The sequence below is a fragment of the Urocampus carinirostris genome, chromosome 3 (genome assembly GCF_059441175.1).
Source record: "Urocampus carinirostris isolate Australia breed hairy pipefish chromosome 3, RoL_Ucar_1.0, whole genome shotgun sequence".
NCBI classification, from domain to species: domain Eukaryota; kingdom Metazoa; phylum Chordata; class Actinopteri; order Syngnathiformes; family Syngnathidae; genus Urocampus; species Urocampus carinirostris.
In genome coordinates, this window is record NC_142351.1 from 50946874 (window position 1) to 50968783 (window position 21910).

At 37.1% G+C, this 21910-nt stretch overlaps 1 protein-coding gene and 1 non-coding gene across 2 annotated transcripts in view; both read right to left on the bottom strand.

Annotated features, from left to right (window-relative positions):
• Positions 1 to 16514, bottom strand: part of plagl2 (pleiomorphic adenoma gene-like 2) — a 65327-nt gene extending 48813 nt beyond the window's left edge. The window contains exon 1 of the mRNA XM_088330042.1: positions 16285 to 16514. The gene's annotated coding sequence lies outside the window, so the exon portion shown is untranslated. The remainder of the gene's footprint in view (positions 1 to 16284) is intronic.
• trnag-acc (transfer RNA glycine (anticodon ACC)) lies at positions 13078 to 13150 on the bottom strand. The gene has a single exon. It is a non-coding gene; the product is annotated as a tRNA-Gly (tRNA).
• Positions 16515 to 21910: the final 5396 nt, after the last annotated feature.

Here is a 21910-nt window from a genome sequence, read left to right on the forward strand (position 1 = left end):
TTAGATCTCTTCACTATGAGCGTAGTTTGGTATTTTAAAAAATTGGCTTGGTACAATGTATAAAAGTATGTATATGGTATGTAAACATTTATAAACAAGCGATTTTCTTGCCCGGAGAATCTATATCCTAGTCGGCGGGAAGAAATGCAGGATTAAATTTATTACCGGCAGGATGGCGACCAGGGCGGGCCGGCTGAGACGTTCATAAAAATCACTTCAGAGGAAGGAAGTGTGGATGTGTCATCAGACATGGAGGTTATGTTCTGCTCCCCTCATATCTTTACACTGTTTGCTCACATTCTGCAGGAAAGCAGTCGCCGGACTTGACTGGATGCTTTTGTGTGAATGTGATAGTATGAGTCATGAGTTAATTCATCTTTGTATCAACTTTCAAACCAACTTAGCTGAATCATAACTCGGCAGCTCCGGTATAGTAGCGTGCATTGACATTACTGGTCGCTGAATCATGTGTCAAAGAACCTCCTTGTCCAGATGTTTGAGTCATCCATCTGCGCAAGCAACAACCAGTGGTCTCCAACCTTTTGAAAGCCGAGAGCTACTGTTTGCTACTAATTAGAACGAAGGGCACCCAGTTTTATGTTTTCTAAATTTCTAAAGTACCAACTTAATTTGTTGTTGCTATGTTGTTACTATGTTATTACTAAATTAATTATTGGACAACTGAAAACTACTAGAAAATCACAATGACCCAGCACTGTTGAGCTATTTTCAGAACAGGTTCACGATTACCTCAGGGGTCCCTTTAGGGGGCACCCTGGTGCTCATGGGCACCACGTTGGAGACCCCTGATTTAGTACTTCATCAAGCTTTGAAATTTGGATATACAGTTTAAAGGGACAGTGTGTATTATTTGACCATTAAGTGTTACAGTCTGGTGTAATAAAATGAGTGCTAAAACGCACAAAGAAAAATACAAACTACCGAGACCTCAAAGTCACCAAAACGGACCCTTCTACTTCTCATTCTTTTACTGAGCCTTTTTGAGGTTTTTGGGTACCCGTATCAGCAAAATGCCTGGCAATTATGTCAGCTACCTTTAGGTGAGGCTCATGTGCATACAATAAATGCTCATTTCTGGATTTATAATAATTTTACAAAATGCAGGATAATGTGAAAGTTCATGTATTCATGTATTTAAATAAATCTTATTTTAAATGAATGCAAAGAGGTGCTAAATAATAAACGGTTTCTTAAATAGTCACTTTTCTTCGTGCATTCAGTTTTTAATGGTACTACATTCTTGCAATGAGATTCTAATGAGTCCATTTGAACCCAACTGATGTGTTGGGGGTCATTAAGTAATCAAACCCCCCAATTCCAACCCCTAATGCCGAGCGCCAAACAGGGAGGCAAAGGGTACCAATGTTGTAAATATGACCCGGCTGAGGCTCGAAACCAGCAACCTCCCTGTTTCGGGGCTGGCGCCCTACCTACAGGGCCACCGAGCTGGTCATTTCAGTATTCACACACAACCCAAGTAATGGAGAAAGTTTTACACCCATTCATAAACAGAAATGCTCTTGGACCAACCTAATCAACATAAATTGACATCCTCCAATTAGTTATTGGCATTAGTAGGGAACAACCCCCATCCCCACCCCCGAATAAAAAGAATAAAAATTTTCAACATTGAAATTATAAACAGTTCACGTGACAAACACATGCTTTTATTGAATGGCTAGCATATTTTAGCCACCTTAGAGCCATGTAATTTGGCCAAATTCAAAGTAAGACAAATCAATTCAATTGAATTTCCATGAATGTGCTATGATGAAAGAAATCAAGTAGCCTCAGACCGCTGTACAAATAAAAAAACTCCAAAAGAATTCGTGAGAGGAAAAATTAATGTTCGAGCAGAAAGACAAAGAATGTTGGGATTAATTTGCTTAACAAGGTGCTTTTTTTTCTCAAGTTTTAAAACCACCCATGGTTAGTTCTATTTAACTTGTGTGACAATTAAGAACACCTATGTCTTATTTTTGAACTTGCCAGCAGAAAGAAAACACAAGCATGGAAAAAAGGACTCAAAACACACACAGACACACACACACAGAGGACAGGAAAACTAAAAGCAATGCCCCCCCTGCAAAAAATCCTCTGTAATGTTATTGTATTCTTCATAAACAAATACATAGATTATTAATTCCTATTTTTATCACAAGGTTTATTTTTTCATTCTTAAATATATTCTTATAAATCTATGTAATAAATGTACTGTTTACTGTACATTTGCACATATATGTAATTTTTTTTTATTTTAATTTAAATCAATTATTACTCTCTTAAGAACTGTTAAGCTCACAGACTGGTTCTGAAAATAGCTCACTAGTGCTGGGTCATTGTGATTTTCTAGTAAAATGATTTACTTTTGTGGTTGACTCAGTCTTTTTAACTCTAATTCCAAAAATTAGCCAGGTAAAAACCTAGTAACAACATAGTAATAACTTGCTAGGTTAATTTAGAAATGCATATCAAAATGGTAGTCCTTTGTGGTAATTGGTAAAGAAACAGAGCTCTCAGTTTCAAAATGATTGGAGACCCCTGGTTTAGCCAATCAGAGAGCTGAACACAATGCAAGATGAAAATCTGTGAAGCAGTGAGACCGTGAAAGTTAAACCTCGTTATAGAGGAATTACTGTATTACAACACTCATCTGTGTGAGCACCAGCAACAAGCGTAGAGAATCAGACACCCTCCAATAACAATCAATAATGGTAAATAATAGTTGGTGAAAGTAATAATAAAGCCTATCAACTTTGAATTAAAACAATCAAGTGAATTTATAGACCTTATTTTGGTTCCAAACACTACACTGTAACCACGACCACATTGTGTATGGTGAGGCGTGATAAAACCGTTTTGCATATCACTTGGCAAAGTGCTTACTACCATCTTACCTATATTCCATGCTTAGTTCTAAGAGAATAATAAGAAAGCCACCATGATGCTGTTGTGGTATATCTTAAACACCAACATTTTCAAACATTGCGTCGAGTCAAGCCAGATTTATATGGGTAGCCCTTTAAGAGAGTCACCATAACAACACGCCTTTATCTGAAACCTACATGAAGACAAGGAAAAACTAAAAAAATGGCATGACGAAAAAAGAGAAACCTTCAGGGGTGGTCACACAAGGTAACCCCCTTCCAAGATGACAAGGCTACAATCAATGGGCATGGGCACCAATAGACAAAAACATTAAACATAAAAAATTAACAAGTGTTAACGGAAATTGTGCAAATCGTGTGGCATAATTGATTAGGTTTCCTTTACACGGGTCATCCTGTTGCTTTCTAAGGGCCTATTTATGGTACATATTGTTATATTTTAGAATTAGAATTTGTCTTTATAATCATTGGTTTACAATCGAATAGTAGCACTATTGAACAAAAAAAAAGTTTTTCGGGTAATATGGTGGACCCAAGTTCCTATGCCATACCTTTCTTTAGGATTTCAGTTGCTTTCACTTTCACTCCAATGAGTAAAACACTGTCTGACAAAATAAATCACAATATACTACTTTAAAAGCTATTGCAATATGGATTAAGAGGAATTGCTTATCACTGGGTAAAATATTATTTCTCAAATATATCCCAATACGTAAAGCTTGGTGATAGGAATACAAGCCTCACGAGCATTAGCTTTGGAGTCTCTTAAGGGTCTGTGTTGGGACCTTTATAGACCCATCACTACTTTGCGCTCCTCCCCCCAAAACCCCTCCAAAAAAGAGATTTAATTGAAAAACAAACAAAAAATGTTTACTGCACCACGAGGAACTTTTTGAGCAGCAAAGATTCACGCTGATTGGCCAGCCCATCTTGACTTGAAATCTCCGATGCCGATTGGCCATTTCATATCAAATTGTATCTCAATTTCTCCCTCTCTACTCTGAAAACTGAGGGATCTCTGTACATTGAATTTGCTAAAGACACTACAAGGTTAGGCCCGGGTGCGAATCTACAGGAATCGCAGGCAGAAATGACTGTGGAACTTAACAAAGTAAATATTTTGAAAAAAAACAAACAATCATTAAATGTATCAATGACAAAGGTCATGGTATTTGGGAATTTCAAAACAGGCACTGAAATCAATAAAGATAGGTAACGTTCAAAGAGTTTAAGTTTCTTGGAATGACTACTAGCCATGATAATAGCTGAAGACCCCATATAAATAGCATACAATCCAAATTTGCAAAGAAAATTGCAGTTATATATACATGCAGACATATTTGAAAAAAAAAAAAACACTCTTCAATTAATGTTTCACGGTTCACGGATCCCTTAATCGCAAGGGTCATCGTGGCACCAATGAGGAAGCAACTCTGGACATCCTTCTCCACTGTCGATGGTCCCTGGCCTGTTCTTGGGTCATGGCAAGGTTGGCACCAGTCCACCCCTTAATGTTGTCGGCCCAATTATTTTTCGGTCTTCCTCTCCTTTTGGCCCCGTGAACTGTGCCCTGGAGAATTATCTTGGTCAGTCCTGATGATCTTGTGAATTTCAATCTGCACACAGTTGTCAACAGTTCTTTGTAGCCTATAATGTGCCCTCTGATGGTGTTGCGGATCGTTTCGTTTGTCACATAGGGTAAGTAGCTGATAATAATAATTTCCTTGTATTGTCATTCTGTGTAACAATGTACACAGAACGAAATGTCGATTGCACCTGACCCGTTGTAGCGAGCCGATGCAGCCGCAGCCAACAGAGGGCGCCGCCGACCACTTTTTAAGTCTTAGGAATGACTCGGCCGGGGCGCGAACCACCGACCTCCCAGTCTCAAAGCGGGCGCCTTACCATCTAGGCTACTGAGCTGGTATATGCCTAGAAGTTTCCTGTAGCATCACATCTCTAAGGCCTGGATTTTTTCCCAGTTCTGCTGTGAGAGTCACGCAAGTGTAGAGGAAGATGGAAGTAACCAGCAATTGCATGAGTCTGATCTTTGATTTTTCTGCTATGTTCGTGTCCCTTGACATGGGTTTAAGTCTGGCAAGTGCAGCTATGGTTTGAGCTATCCTGGCCATGGTTTTTGCATTCTACCCCTCTTGTGATATGACAGCTCCAAGATATTTAAAATTGGTGACAGGTACTAGCTCTCCATTGTTGATTGTAATACCTTTGGGATTGTTGGTCGATGTTTTTTTTTTCTCTGTGCTGATTTCCGTCCCATACTGGGTTGATGCTTTGTCCAGGCGGTTAACCAGATCTGTAGCTTCCTGTTCGTCTCCTGCTAATCCGGCAATATCATCGGGATAACCGAGATTAGTGATTTTGTGTCCCCCAATACTGACTCTACCTTTAGATTGCTTAAAATCTTCAGACATGATCCTCTCCAGGAAGTGGTTTCATAAAGTTGGAGCGAGAATGCAGCCTCGTCTCACACTGACTGGTTCGAAACCACGAACCGATGGTACCATTGATGAGTACCATACTGTTGGCATTTGCATAGTTATTCAATGTTGTGAAGTAGTTTCTGGCCCATGTTGTACTTCCGCATGGTGGCGGATGAAGCGGATTGCAATACGGTTTATTAACTTTGCCTTATTTAAGTTACTGTATAGAGATTTGGGGAGATAGATATAAGAGCAATATAGAATCGTTTATTTTATTAAAGAAGAGAGCTATTAAGAATTATGCTGTTTTTTGTGCTGTGCTAAAATAAATTTAATTAATTTATTTGACTCATAAAAACTGCTCTTTCAACATAGACCAGAGTTATAGGTGAAGCACGAGCCGGTCCTAACCTCTTTCACTTTAGGGCCGAATTAAACACTGTGCCTAAAGCAAGCAGCCTAATTGTGGCGGAAGTGGCCTCAGGGGTGTAAACATAGCTTAGTTAAAGCAGAGATGCACAAGGGACCAAACATAAGAGTTGATGGATTCACTTAAAAAAGTGACCAAAGGATGTTGATGACTTGAATCATTAGTGAGGTTAAGACTTATTTGATGGTGCTTTTTCAACAATATTACATCGGGAAAGTGGGAAAAAATAGTAGAACGATGAGCATTTACGTAAGCCTACTTAAAACTCCAACCGACACAGAGACCACTCGCTACTTTGTGTTTTGGTAATTGTTGGTTCACTCTTTCGCAGGGAAAAATGTTTTCCTTGAAATTAAAAAAGATTAGAAAAAAAGGAAAAACAACCAGTCTTTCTTGCACCACCGAAGACCATTTCGAACAGCCAAGATTCACGCTGATTAGCCAGAGCCCCTGGACTTGAGATCTCTGATGCAGATTGGCCAATTCACATAGTAGCATCTTTCATACTGTACTGTGACTGGACACCTGCTCTGCGTTTCTTCTGCATCTCGCTGAGAATAATTCATGTCCCAAGCTTTCGTCATGCCACCTAAACAATTCATCTGCCAAACCCTTTATTTTCTACTTCTCTCGCTCTTTCTCAGCAGGTGTGCCAAAAAAAGACAATTACTCATTCAAAATATGTAGTGCAGTGGTTAGCACATTTGTCCAATACGCGAAAAGTCCTCGCGTTGAGAACGGGTTGAAACATTTGATGGCCTGGAGAGGGATGGGTGCCACCAAGCTGTACTTACCCTCGACAAATCAAAGGAAATGGTGCCCCAACAACTCTAGTGGTTAAGGACATACATATCCACCTACTGGGTTTTTAATTTGTTCTTTCACTATCACAGTCGGTAACGTCCTTTTATAAAGGTGCGTTGGATTTTAAAAAATGTAAAAGGTATTGAGATTGAAGTCAAATAAATCTAAAGATATGTAGAGATATTTTTTACATTACCACTCAACTTCAACAATCTTTAAGGTTTAAATTCCTGGTTTGTCCCGTGTTTTGTAATTGCTACCTATGGCCATTGGATACTTAAAGTACTGTATTTTCCGCAGTATTAGGCGCACCTGATTAAAAGGCGCACCCCCAAAAATAGTTTTTCGTCATTTATTTCATGCATAAAACGCTCTGTATGGTAAGGTAAGGTGCATGAAATTGAGACAAAATTGAGAATACCATGGTATACATTAATGCAAAGATTGGTCAGTCAATAAGTATTGCTAACCAAAATTGCGTAATATTGAATGCAATGGAAATCAAACCCGAGTAGTGGCGGTAAGAGCGCCACTACTTTTCCACTAGACCAAAAGTTGTACAAATGACATACGAAAAAGTATTACAGCTTATCCCGATATCACACTTATTATTTCGTATCCATCCGGAACTGGGGCTACTCTTCCCAGGCCTATCTGCTACACTAATATAATAGTAAACCCACAGGCTCTATGACTACAACCTGTTTTCTGCCATAGCACTATGAGTACGCCCGATCTTGGGACGCTAAGAAGCATTGGGCCTGGCTAGTACTACGATGGGAGACTGCCTGGAAATACCAGGTGCTGGAAATACTGTAGGTCATTTGGCGCATGCTCTGCTGTGACAGCACTGACTGTACCCCAATCGCCCCTCTCCAGTACAGTTGATGAAAAAAAAATTCTCTAAGGGGAAAAAACAAGTTGTATCATTATTATTATTATCATTAATACAATTTATAATAAGCTGATGGTTGAAGAGAAAAGAGCTATTCATATTCCCAAATACTGCAAGTCAATTTCACACAGTCTCATCAAAGGCTGGGCCGAGGATTGACTGAACATCCAGATTTCATAGCGTGCAGTAACGTAAGGGTACTGCTTGATGGATGGACAGACGTTCTGAAACTACAGCTTCCCCCTGCTTCCTAGAAACTGAGCCACAAGGAAAAGTGGCAGTATGCGCTTTAAGCATCTCACATCTTCTTACTATTTCTGAGCGGCATGCTGCACTGGCCGGCAAAAAGCATGCTTCACCAAAAAACATCTGGGCGGTTGGAGAAGCTTGTAATCATATGTATTATTGACTTGAGAATTTTGATGATCAAATAGTTGCCTTTTTTTTTTTAAATGCACTACTACTGTACTTTGATTCTTAAATGTCTGAATACATACGTCACAAGAAAAATTGGGACAGCAAACTATTAATGTAACACAATCACTCAAAGCCCCATGACTGATACATTCATTACCAATAGTGATATATGGGGCTTGTGGATATTGTGCATTGAAGGTCTATGCTGAGATATCAAGATATTGCTTATTTTATGTGAAAGAATATACATCTCCAAAGTTTGTTGGATGAATAATACAATTCCCCCCAAATTAATTTGAGGTATTTATTTTTCAAAGGAAATCAATGCTACACTTAACATTATGGTATTTAGAAAATTGTTACTTTATAAACAACACTGTAATGAACCACAGAGTTAGGAATCAAATAACAAACAAATAAATAGACATTTTGGTGATACGTTTTTTTTTTTTACAGCGACAAAATGTTTCAAAAAGCATGAGTATTGCTATTCATTCCCCAAAAAACACTCATCTCTGTTGTGCAATTTCCAAAAAGACAAATTACTATCTATCTATCAACCTTGGTTATATCCCTCAAGAGGGGTGACCGACAGCAAGACAAACACATACAAAAAAAGAAAATAAAAATGGGGAAAAAGTAGCAAAAAACACACACAAAAATGTTGGGACCATGGCTAACCCAAATGCCCAAACACCCAAACAAGTTAAGCACCTCGGCACCCAAGTTGGTCATGCTTTCGTCCCTCCTGATGAAACGAGATCACGAGAAAGCGGCCATGTCACTCGGGTGAGAGTGACACAACACACTCTTTCGTTCAACAGCAGGGCCCGACAGCTTTCACTGGTTTACCCCTGCCGTATCATACAGGGGCCCTGCCCATCCCTTAGAACACGAGTAAACATCCCACTATCCTTTTACAACACCTCTCCACTCATTCCTATCACCAACAAGAGCTCTAGCTTTCACTATATTTAAACCTCTTCCCTAAATAGAATAGGAGTAATCACCCTTTTTCAGCATGTGAGCGACTTATAACATAACCAAGTCAAAATAATCCAACAACCAAAACAAATTAAATTAGATTCATAATGTAGGGTTTTTTGTACATTAGAATTAGACCAACAGCAAATTCATGGGAATAAAGGTTCAACGACAGTTTAGAATTACAAAACAAAACGTCATAATACTGACATACTCCTGGAATACCGCAACGTATTTTTCAGCCGCTGCCTGGTCCGAACTGGCCGCGTCCCCATGCCTAGTAACCCGATGGATAACTGTTCTATGTTGGAATCTTTCAAACCAACCCCAGCTCGCTTTAAAAGTGAAGGAAGGATCACTTTCACTAATACTTGTACTAGCACTTCTTTTCAGTAGGTCATCGTAAATGGCAAGCGCCTTCGAAAATGACGTACCCCTTCAATCGGTCCGGATAGAAGTGGCACTAAATCTAGGCTAAGTCGCGCTGCTGAGTGTATCTATGCTTCACTCGGCTCCACTCGTTACGCGCCAAATCTCATTGGATTTGACTCTTTTTGGCGATGTTGACTCGGCTATTTTCAGTTTGGCACCGAATTCCATGTCGAGCATCGAAACATTTTTAGTGTACTTTTTTTTTTGGTCGAACATCGATTTGGTTGAGCATTGAGACTGTATAATGAAAAAGATAAATTGCACTCAAACTATGTGAATTCAAGTAAACAGTATTTAGGTCTTAAATTGACACTTAATAATAGTACACATTTTATATTTGCATTTGAACTGCATTTTGGTCAAACGGATGGATTTTATATAAATGTGAATAAAAGTGTTATGTTATTTTTAAGTTGAACTCTTTATTGTCAAATATTCAGAATTTGTAAAAAAAAAAAGCCTGTGTGTGATGAAGAGGCTTAACTTGTTTAAGGGAGGCATGATGTATTAGCTCTTACCATAACATTAGTTTGTCAATCAAGCATGTGCATTTGTGATTGAATGCATAAAAAGCACGCTGTAAAAGTGGAAGGCTGAGTGATTATAAGTTACCATAACATTAATTCGTAAATCTGTCTCGAAAACAGGCATGCTCACACATTTTGATTAGTAAGCTACATTGAAATTTCCATGCATTGTTTTCTAGTTAATTTAAGTGATGTTGGTTGTATTGATATTCTTTCTATTTTTTGTAAGAAAATCTGAGGTATATAAGTTTTTATGTATTTTTATGTGAGTTGCTGCTAAGCCTTGTTTTAGGTTTTTGCACTGTTAGTTTTTGGTTTAACTGAAAGTGTACTCATGTTAGTTGTGTTGAAATTCAAATTTATTTAGTCTAAAGGTTTCATGGAGCTATTCAAGTTTTACTTAAATTTAAAACCAATTTTCTTTGTTTCTTTTTACATTCTTAATTGATTTCCGCAAACATCAATGCTTTTACAGCAAATGTAAATCAGCTCCAAAAGTATTGGCCCAGAAAAACAATATCGGCCGATCCTGACCTCCAAATCTTATTATTCCTGATTGTCTGATGGTGCTTCAAAAACAGTGTTTACACTCTAAGCATGTTAACAAGCAAACAAACTCGTACTGGGATGCATTCGCAACAAACACCGTTTCAATTCGTCCCGAACTCCCTGTGTGTGGCGCAGTCGTGAGAAAAACAACAAATGCAACAATCCTCTTTCAGCCCTCCGTCAAAAAATACTTTCGTTCTCGCATGAACCCGTTGTCCTTTTTTCACTGGGCCACCTCCTATGCTCCTCTCCTAACCCTCCATCACCCCCACCTCCCCTCCTTATTTCCTGACCCATCCCGACTCGTAGAAGGTGAAGCAGTACAAAGAAAAAGGGATTGCAGCTTTTCCGATTCTTCCCTGGTTATTAACTGCCATTGGTCCCCGCAGAGGGCTGTCCTTTCCATTAACCCAACTGATGCTCTTTTCTTATGGTAATCAGCCTGCTGTTGCCTTCTCCGGCAACAGCGCGCTGTCCGCGGTGAGAGCAAAGGATTGTGGGGGAATTCGCGAAGACCGAGACCTCCCTATGCCTCCAAAACAAGCTACATTTTACAAACACCACCACCTGCGTAGGCGCCCCCCATAAACATATGTGAAATAATAGAGCTTGAATAGTTCCACTGATATCCACTAGGGGAATTTGGTCGACATATTCAATAAATCAAATGGACAGTAGATGGTTTTCAAATTTGGCGCTGGATAAAAACAGTAATGCATCTTTTATCAGCAAGTGTTTTTTTTTTAGGAAAGACCTGATTAGACAAACTTTATTTTAAAAAGGTTACAGTTGATGAGCTTATGTAGACTCATTATTTTTTTTCTTAAATTGAGAACAAAGTTGATTCAATTATGTGGAAAATGATAACAAACACAAGAAAATGGATACAATAAAAAATACATATTTTATTGAACACACCTTGGATATGTACAAAAATAAATAAAGTGCACAATGTAAAACCAAATTGGCGAAATCCATATATAATCCTTTGTCCATTTTTTAGGGATAGGCAAATAAATAATAAATTAAAATCCAGTAAACATTTTGCATCCCTGTATTTCAAGAACAGACTCATTAGAACCAATAGAACAGTAAACTAAACAAATATTAAGTGCATTTTGTGAATTAGTCAACTACAAAGTCTAAAAAAAGATCTTAACCATTCTTAACTTTCTGAAATGAAACCATTTTTAACAAATGATATCTGCCGTTTCCAATGTTTAAAGAACTGACGTTAGTTTTTCGGACTACATGCATTTATTTTCAAATAGTTTTGTCGGGTACAGTCTGGCATAAAGCTCTCTTTTATAGCAAAATGTGCAATGCATGTCATCAAAAGTGAGTCAGACAACGTTTTCTGTCCAACGTGCTTTGCAAAATTTGCAAGTAGTTTTAGTATTCGCCATTTGTTGGCTTAAATGCTTGCTAACTTCAGAAGTATTTATATGCATACTAGAGTTTGACGCCATAATTTCTGTGTGTTTATGTTACTGGTCCCGATGCTAATGCGCTTGTGAGACTCTCATCAGACGTTATATTCATGTAGAGATGTTTCACTCTACTGGAAAAATGTGTTTAGTCACAATAGTCAACAATGTAATTAATTGTCACCTATTTATATTATCGATTTTTGTTGAAAAGGTCAATTAATCAACGCAGCCTTAATTGAGTGATTGTGAATAATTATTTAAAAGCCACAAGGATCTTATTGGTTTGTGTATAACATGCACCACTAACTTTTATTATGAATCTATGACATTTTGAAAAGGGCATAAGACTTCATTTCATCATCACACTATTTTTACTCATGGTACCAGAGACGAAAGGTACCATGAGTAAAAACAGTGTGATGATGACATAGTCTATTGCCTTTTTTAAATCTGTGCTGGGTCGTTGTTATTTTCTAGTAAACCTATTTTTAGTGGTTTACCGAGTCTATTTAACCCTACTTCCAGCAGTTAACCCGGTAATATTTGAATACATAGGCTTAAGATTGATTTTTAGGGCATGTATTTTTTCCCCACATTCGAAAGACTTGTCTTAGCTCCTTAACAGTTTAATCTATTATTTTAGATATCCTCGACATTTAAACTAAACCCATTAAAATTACGCTCATCCAAGCTCTGTCACCATCCATCAACGGCGGACAAACAATGTTTCCTTGACTATAATTTGTTTTGATTAAGAAACGTCAGACAAGAAGGTTTGATATGTCTGCAGAAGGCTGAAATGAAAGTTGAAACTCAGCATAGTTAAAGATTATTTTGTTTTGAAAATGTTTTAGGAGATGAAAACAGATCAAATAAATGTAAAATTCAATGTCACGTATAACAGATGCTTGGTTCAGATTAAGGGTGGAGGGTAAAAAAAAAAAACAAGAAATGTCTGATTCATCTAAACGTTGCTTTCTGTATATCACCCAAACAGACATTCAACATAAAAATGTATGCTGTGGGTAACATTAGAAATAGCAATGATCAACCCAAAATTGTTATCAGAAAAGACCACTCCACTTAACATAGTTAAACACTTAAATGCGGTGCCTCCTAGTGGTAAAAAAAAGATAATTTTGATAAAACAATAGTTGGTTGGATCCCTTAACCACTTGGGGTGTAGGGGCACCATTTCCTATGGTGTTTCTTCGGCAAGTACAGTCTGGTGGTGCCCCATCCCTCTCCACGCCAATCTATGTTTCCACCCGGTCTCAAACCGGGGACCGTTTTCATGGTAGGCAAATGTGCTAACCACTGCACTACAGAAACACAAAAAAATAGCATTATCTTAAAAAAAATAAGCAAAGTGAATATAAACTAATGAACATGCATTTTTAAGAATACTCAGGTCGATAAATTTGCATTAATTTACATAACATGAGCTTCTCCAAAAACCGGGGCCAGAAACTTTTGTGAATCTAAGAGGCATGATGGCAAAACATTCTTTTTTTTAATCACACCATATAGGACAAAATTAAAAAACAAAACACCAAACCCGGGTTCCAAACAAAAGCTAAACCTTTAGCACATTTGATTTTACTATGTGACATTTGATATTTCGAGAAAATCTATGAATTCATAATAATGTCAGAACATGTGTCCCGTATCAACCTACATACCGTTTAAAATTTGTCTCTCTCCCGCAGTTACCGAGGCTCATTTTGATTGTCATTCTACATTTTAAAATGGGGTTTGAGCAGAGTTCTTTTGTAAAAGTGTCACAAAATACTGGAAACGAGAAGGATACATATGTTTTAGGGGAGTGTGCTGTGAATGCAGAGATCAGCCCACCCTAACCCTCACCCAATCAAATTGTTCTGGGTACTTGGCTGGCATTTTTGGGTGTTTACAGTTTTGTTCTTTGTGTTTTCATCATAAATTGTCTGAAGAGTGAACATGGATTGTTAAATGAGCTTCCATATAAAAGATTCCTTTAAGATGTACAGATAAAACGGGGTTTGTTGGTGTAACATCGTGAATATAAAATGGTATCTTGGACCGAACGGATAACATTCTGTGTTGCTTCGGCTTTGCAAACACTTAAGTTGGTAAGTCACAGATAAGTTTACTATGGCCCCTTACTTTACATCTAAGCCATGTGTACTCATTAAAAGTGCAATATTAGGCAAGTCATACGTTCCAGAATCCTGACCTAAAGAAAGCTGACATAGTTGTCCGCTGGCTTGCAACGAAGAGTACCTGAAAAACCAAAAATCTTGTGAACAGCTGGGCAAAAAAATGGGAAGAAAAAATGTGTGGTTTGGTCACTTTGAGTCTTAGCAATTTGTATCAATCCTTTTAAGCACTATGCTCTTTTTAAGCACTTGTTTTTGGTTGCGCTACACAATGGAGCACGGGTCTACAACGTAGTTCCTATGGGAACTAGGTAGCCCCCTAAGAACACCTGAGTACCCCGCCAGCAGGTTCTGAAACTAGCTCCCAAGTGCAGGGTCATTGAGATATTCCAGGATATGGAGTTTCTAAATGGCATGATTTAGTGGTTGACCAAGACAATTTTAATATAACTTCTAATAATTACAACCTAGTAACAACATAGTAATAACATGATAAGTTGTCCTTTCAGAAATGCATCTCAAACGGGTAGCTGTTTGTGCCAATCAGTAACACAGAATAGCTCTACGCTTCAAATAGTTTCGTGACCCCTGCAATTGACAACATCTTGTGGTCAAATAATATACACTGTCCCTCTAATAAAACAAATAATACAGCAGGATTATTAGACACAGTAACGGGCAGGGTCAACCAATGTCCTTGATTTGGACTGTATTTAATATGGCAACATGATAGTTAGATGAAATGCTAGAATGATAGAATGACAGACAAGTAAAACAATAGTACAATAGATGGATAAAACAATGGAACGATAGGTCGATAAAACAATTGATAGATAAAACAATAGAACCATCCATACAAGCATAGAAAGAACCATTGGAAAAATGATAGAACCTCAAATAGGACCATTGATAGATAGAACCCTAGATAGATAGGACCACAGAGAGAGAACAATATATAAAGGATAGATAGAACTATAGTTTGATAGAACGATGGTTACATAAAACGATAAACAGAACGATAGAATGATAAGAGCGATGGGACCGTAGGGGATATATAGATAAAATGATAGATAGGATGATACTGTAGATGGAACAATATATCAACAGATAGAACAATAGATAATACCATAGAATGAAACATAGATAAATAGATAGCAGGGTTGGGTAGGGTTACTTTAACTTGATTACTTACAATTACTTTTGGATTACTCCAATACCAAATATGCTAATAAAAGACCAAATAAACTAAATATGAATAAAATTATGACTAACAACACGTGGTAAGCTTTCTCTCCTGGCTTTGATCTCTTTGATCTCCGGCAAAACTAACATAAAATGCGACAGAAAAAAATGAAAATAAATCCAAACAGCTTGCCAACATCATTTTTGCCGTTCCATGTATTCCGTTACTCCCCAGGCCTGCACAAAATTTAGTAATTCTATTCATATTTAGTTTCTTTTGTATTTTATTAGCATATTTGGTATTGGAGTCATCCAAAAGTAATTGAAAGTAATCAAGTTAAAGTAACCCTACCCAACCCTGACAGACAGACAGACAGACAGACAGACAGACAGACAGACAGACAGACAGACAGACAGACAGACAGACAGATATAAAAAGGTACTGTATAAAACATAACCAAATTGTTAGCGACTGCAAAATACAAATTTCAACCATGAAATCTGTAATATTACTACAGCATCGCGTTCATCGCCCACCGCTCGTTCTACTTCTAAAACACACGCACACAGTCACGCATGCGCGGGCGCGTGCAGGCCAAAGGAACAAAAACATCCGAGGAGCCGCAAACATGACACAGGCCACGAGGAGGGACAGTAACGCGCGTGTGGTCGACACATCTCCAAGTTTCGTTAAAAAACGTGACAAGTGAACGCACCACCACCACCAAATAAAAGCAACACTTTAATGGACATTTACCAAAGAGCTTCAATTAAAATTCACTTCGAACACACACTCTTAAAGTCAGGAAAAACACACAGGGGGACATATATTCCCAAAATGGCCTCAAACTCGACAAGTTGAACTCCAAAAAACAAAAACAATTATAAGCGGGGTTTGTGCACAAAACAGTCGTAATCGCTTGCAGGGGCACATTTGTCACGGCGTTAAATATCTGGACGATGGATTTTTGCACACAAACACGACGTAAATGACGCAAGGGGCCGTTTAATAACACATAACATCTTTAACATGGCAAGCGTTGCGCGATTCGAAGAGCACGTCTGCTGGACGGCGTCAAAGTTGCGTAAAAGTTGTGCCACTCACGTACAAACATGCAAAAAGAAGCAAAACATATTTTTACTCACTAAAAAGTTTCCAGTACTGCATTAGTCAACTTTCACTTGGAGCCCCCAGTGAGCGTCCATCGCGAATAGAAGCCCACCGTGGGAGAAGGCCCACGCCAGCAACTCCACGCACTCTCGTCGACGTCTAAGTTGCTTGTTTATTAAAAATAATTCGTGATAAGGATTTATCCATCAATAATTTTGATAGTCTGGGCCTGGGAGTGAGTGTGTGCGGCTCTCCCTTGGTTGCAGCCAAGTTAGGGGGGCGGTAAGCATTGTGGGAGTGTGACGTCAGTCCACTTTCACAAACTTTTTTTTTTTTTTTTTTAAACTCTGAGACAGATTACCGCCGGTTGTTGTTTTTCTTTTATCATCCACCCGCTCGGATCGGTTTTAACACATGGACGTTATCTGCGAATTATGTTTTAAACGGTAATCTCAATTTTATAATAAATTGGCAATTTTAAAACTCAACCCACATTAAAATCATTTAAAACATCAATCTAAACGAAAGCATTTCAACGTATTTGAGGTTAGAGTCCCTAATGTATGGAAAATGGCTCAAATGAGTTGTCTTCTTTTGTGGAGGAAAACAATAACTTAATCCGCATATGTATGACATTTTGACGTAGTATAGATTTCGTTAAAATCAAAACCGAGAATGATTACAAATATTTTGTAAAAAGATTTTGAAATTAATATATATATATATATATATATATATATATATATATATATATATATATATATATATATATATATATATATATATATATATATATATATATATATATATATTTTAGATTAAATTGCTATGTGACAGCGTGGCTTCACTTAATCACAACAAGCACATTTCATGAGTAACTCCTTCATCTTTGAATCGACTTGAATTGAAATAAATTGAATTGTCTTTATTGTCATTGATATAAGCGTTGTGAATGATTGTATGCAACGAAACTGGACATGGCACGCCAGGGTAACGATGTAATAAAGACTCAAAAGAGAAAAATAACATAAAAGACTGTCAGGATAAATGGGCAAATATATTTACAAAGTAGTGCTTGGAGTCTGCCCTAAGTTATAAGTTATCTTGACATTTTACTTGCATTTTAGATTTTACAGTTTAATTTACACTTTATGTATCAAGGAATGAAAAGGTAAAAACAAACAAGGACTAACAGAGTCAGTTTCTTCCTCAGCGCCATCACCACCCTTAACAAGTGTGCAAAACTGTGAAAATATATATCTTGGATTAATACTTTTTGCTGCTAATTGTTCTTAGACTACTTTTCATTGCACAATACTGTTATTTTACATTACTTTTTCATGGCACTATTATTATAACTTTGGCCAATCTCTAAGCCCTTATTGTAAATATTTGTTCCTATGTTATCTCATTTTTGTCGATTAAAGTCTTTATTGCATGTTAACCCTGGAGTGCCGTGCCTAATCTCGTTGCATGCAATGTTTCACCACGTTGATATAAATGACAATACAGTAAAAACAATTAAATTCAATTTAAAATAATGACTCTAATTTATTCGACAATGCAACAAGACCACACTAAGTAATGACAAATTGCTAAAGTTTGTATATTCAAAACATTCACTTAAGCATGCAAAAAAATATATTTATTTTTATGTCATTTTAATTGCATGAAATAAAGGGCGTGATTATTGTCCCTCTGAGGTTTGATCTCGGTGTGCATGCGTAGTGGGACTTATTGGGGTGAAAGAATTACTTCCAGGGCACATCAACTCGTTTGCTCGGGACCCCCTCCTCTTCGAAGCCCACCACAGGCTCATGAAGCCTGCAGGGGAAACATGTTTGTGCAGCCATGAAGCGTGGGGGTGGGGGTATCGACCAAGGTGCCTTCAGGGACCTCATGTTATAACAACCATTGTTGCATTAATATACCGATCAGTTCTTACCAGACATTTCTATGGGCAATCCCAGCCACCAAGTTTGACCCGTTTGTATGTTTTGGGATGTTTTTTTTTAAATTGAAAATGTTTACGTTAAACCTATGCAGTTTCTTTAGTAAGACACCTTCATAATTCTTCCGGAAGAATTTGAAAAATTGCACCGCATATTGTTCAAATGGCTAAAAAAATTCCGACTGTTAGTGAAGGTATCAGAGGCCTAGGCTCCAATGAACACGCCCCCCGAAGCGCAATAGCTGTACCTGGACTTGGCAACTCCCTCAAAGTGAACGAAAACAGTGAGCATAGCCATAGTTTGGTGATCAAAATATACTTATAATATTTTCAAAATTATTTTTTGTATTTTAGTTTGTAAGTGGTTTGTTGTTTGTTTGTGCTTTACATCAGAAGCAATGCAAAGTAATTAAAATACATGTTTGTTTTTCTTATGAGTAGTAAAGGGATAATCAAAACAAAAGATAACTTTATCTACTTCATTGGTTGAGAAATTACATTTCAAACATTTTGAAGAAGTTGATTTGAGTGTTTTTGTATTAATTTCTTTTTAAAAACGTATCTTCAAAAAAAAAAGGTTTACGATACACTTAAACACATTAATGTACGCATTTTCATTTAGATTGACAACAGATTAAAAGTGCTATGATTTCATAAGCCGTTATTAAAAATAAAATGCATACTTGGAGACCTATATTTTAAAATGTATAGAGTTCTAGAACTAAATTTAAAATGACTATACAGTAAATAAGTTAATACTGTAGTTCATATTGTTAAGACAGTCACATATTTAATGTTTGATTGTGCAAGACTACTGGAAAATTGTATTTTGGGAAATTGTTTTAATAAAACAGATAACATAAAATCCATGAATTTCGTGTGATGGGCTACATTATTTTTATATAAGAATACATAATTGATGAAGGCAAAAATGAATTCCACTAAAACCTCTCGGAAATTACGAATTACTAATTAATTTGGGGAGTAAAATGTCTCATGCATATTCACATTTTAAATTGAATTTTGCCTCATTTCTGCCGTCACTCCATTTTAATTTGACCAAGGAACTCTTGATGAAGAACCTGTTTTTAAACAACCAGCAAAGGTAGACCTCTTGCATACAGCATTTTATGCCGTATACTAATTACAATACTAAGATTGTTGCAGCTAAGAAATGAAGATAAATGTTATAAAGGAGTGCAAGAGATGAAAAATGAATTTAATCAATACGCTATCAAAAAATATTGTTTAAAACTCATTGCCATCAAATTGTAATCTGATTCTATGGTGGCAGCAACACACAAAGAAGGATGTAGTGACAAAGGTAAGATTTATGATTTTGTGTGATAATCATGCTTCAGGGGTAAAATTGCACTTTTACCGCACAGTTGCCGATATTTTGAATGTGTTGAACCCACACTTCCTGTATATTTCCCAATTATTGTGACTGAATCCTGAACATTTCAATTTTCTTTAAAATAATAATGATGTGTCCATGTGTGAGGAGGATAGGGCATTTCAAACATTTCAGGTAGTTTGAGGTTTGACATAAAATAAAGACCCAATTTCCTTCTTTCCAGTGTGTCTCCTAAGCAGACAGCGTAATGGACTCAGAAAAGAAAATAACTACTCTTACATCTGCGTCCTCTACAGGTGTCCTTTTACCTCTGTGTCACTCACACTTTTTTCAAACACACAAAGCCCCTTCATAACTACATTAAGTCACATTTGGAGTTGATCTATGTATGCGTGTGTGTGTGTTGTTTTTTTCCAAAATAAAAGACATGGGTAGTATGAAGAAAATCCATGTAATCAATTTCTTCTATGTTTGGATTTTCAACAGCTTCCACTTTTTGAAGGGACACTGTTTAATATTTTGCCATTGGATGTTGCTGTATGGTGCAGTTTAACCCAAAACAACAGCTACAAAGCTTAAGAAAGATTACAAACTACAGAGACTAAAAGTGACCAAACCATACCATTATACTCCTCTTTTTTTCCCAGGCTGTTAGAAAGGTCCTATTTTGGGGGGGGTACCTTTAGCAGCAAGATGGCCGGCAATCATGTCAGGCCCCACTGGGTGAGCCTCATCTCGTAAAAACCGACAAACTAATTTCTACACCAACAATTATTTTAAAAAATGCACCACTATATAAAAGTTATATACACTACTATACAAAAGTTTGTGGTCACCCAGACAAATCAAATTGGTTGCAAAATAAATAGAAACATTGAGAAAGTTCGAAAAGAAATATCCTTCGAACTATGTTTTTGTCAAAGAAGGAACATTTTTAAGTGACCCCAAACTTTTAAACAATAGTGTATATTTGCTTATTATTCACATCAATGTTGTTTACTTTGTTTCACTCGTATTTTTGACCTTTTTTAAGTACATATTTCAGTTGTTCTCATAAATCTACATAAACAACTCAACTTTAAGTGGGGTTTACGATATATATTAGCATTCATATTAAGGGGACACTGCGTAGTATTTTACCACTAGTTGTTGGTGTTTTGTATAGTTCAACTCAAAACGACTACCACAAAGTACAAGGCAGAATACAAACTACAGAGACTCTAAGTGACCAAACTGCACTGTTATTCTTCCTATTTTTTTGACCAGCCTTTTACAAGGTTTTTGTTTTTTGGGGGAACCCGTAGAGTGAATATGGTGGACAATCATTTCAACTCCCTATAGGTGAGCTTAATTTTATGTTAAAATTAATACAAATTTCTTGACCCACGAATATTTTAAAAAGTGCACATTTATTTGATAGTTATGTATGTATGCTTATCATGAATATGATTTTGTTTAATGAATGAAGGTTTTTTTTACCACTAGGGTGCACTAAATAATACATAATGTCCCTTTAGAGTATCTTGCTCGGTGTCAGTGGCGATGTCGTCAGCCCAAGCGTCACACAAATGAACTCTTATTTCTGTTTTTGTCTCACCGGCTAATACGTAAGAGCAGCTGAGGTTTATCTCATCTCAGCACCGTTTGCTCCACGATGAGGTGAGGTAGACCATTATCGCCGGCTTTGCAGCACGTTGATAAGGCTGGGTGGAACGCTTTCGATCCAGCTAAATCACTAAGACGGCGCCTGCTGGAAGGCCGCCAACTAGACCCGACTGCTAAAGCTAAAAATACCTTTTTACTCCCTTCTCTTTCCCACCCCCCCAAATCCTTGCCGAATACACTGAGGGAAGATTACTAAAAAAAAGATACAGTAGAAAATAGTCTCATGTTGGTTTTTATACCTGTCTACGTATGCTGTAGTTGACAAAGCCACTACAAGTAGCTCAAAAGTAGGTCTAACAGGCTGAGAAACAGCTTATTCCAGAGGGCCAACACACCCCTAAACGAGCTCACACAACTGTGAAAACATATCTTAAGACTTTTTTTTCTTTTTGTTTTTTTTGTTGCTAAATTTTATTGTACAAAACTGAAAATACAGGCATTGTGACAAATGTAATTTTTTTTGTTAATGCTAAATTTGATTGCACTTTTCAACTATATTCCTCCTCAGGGGCAAGTTTGTGTTGTTCATCGATACCAGATATCCAAACTATAAATACAAAAATGGCCTCCTTTACCCCAAACTGATATTTTTAAATAAATATCTTTAAATCAAAACAAATCAGTTTTTACTCAATTAAGTATGAAATTAATAGCTCCTGACTGATGAACGGTAACTTTATGGCAGTTG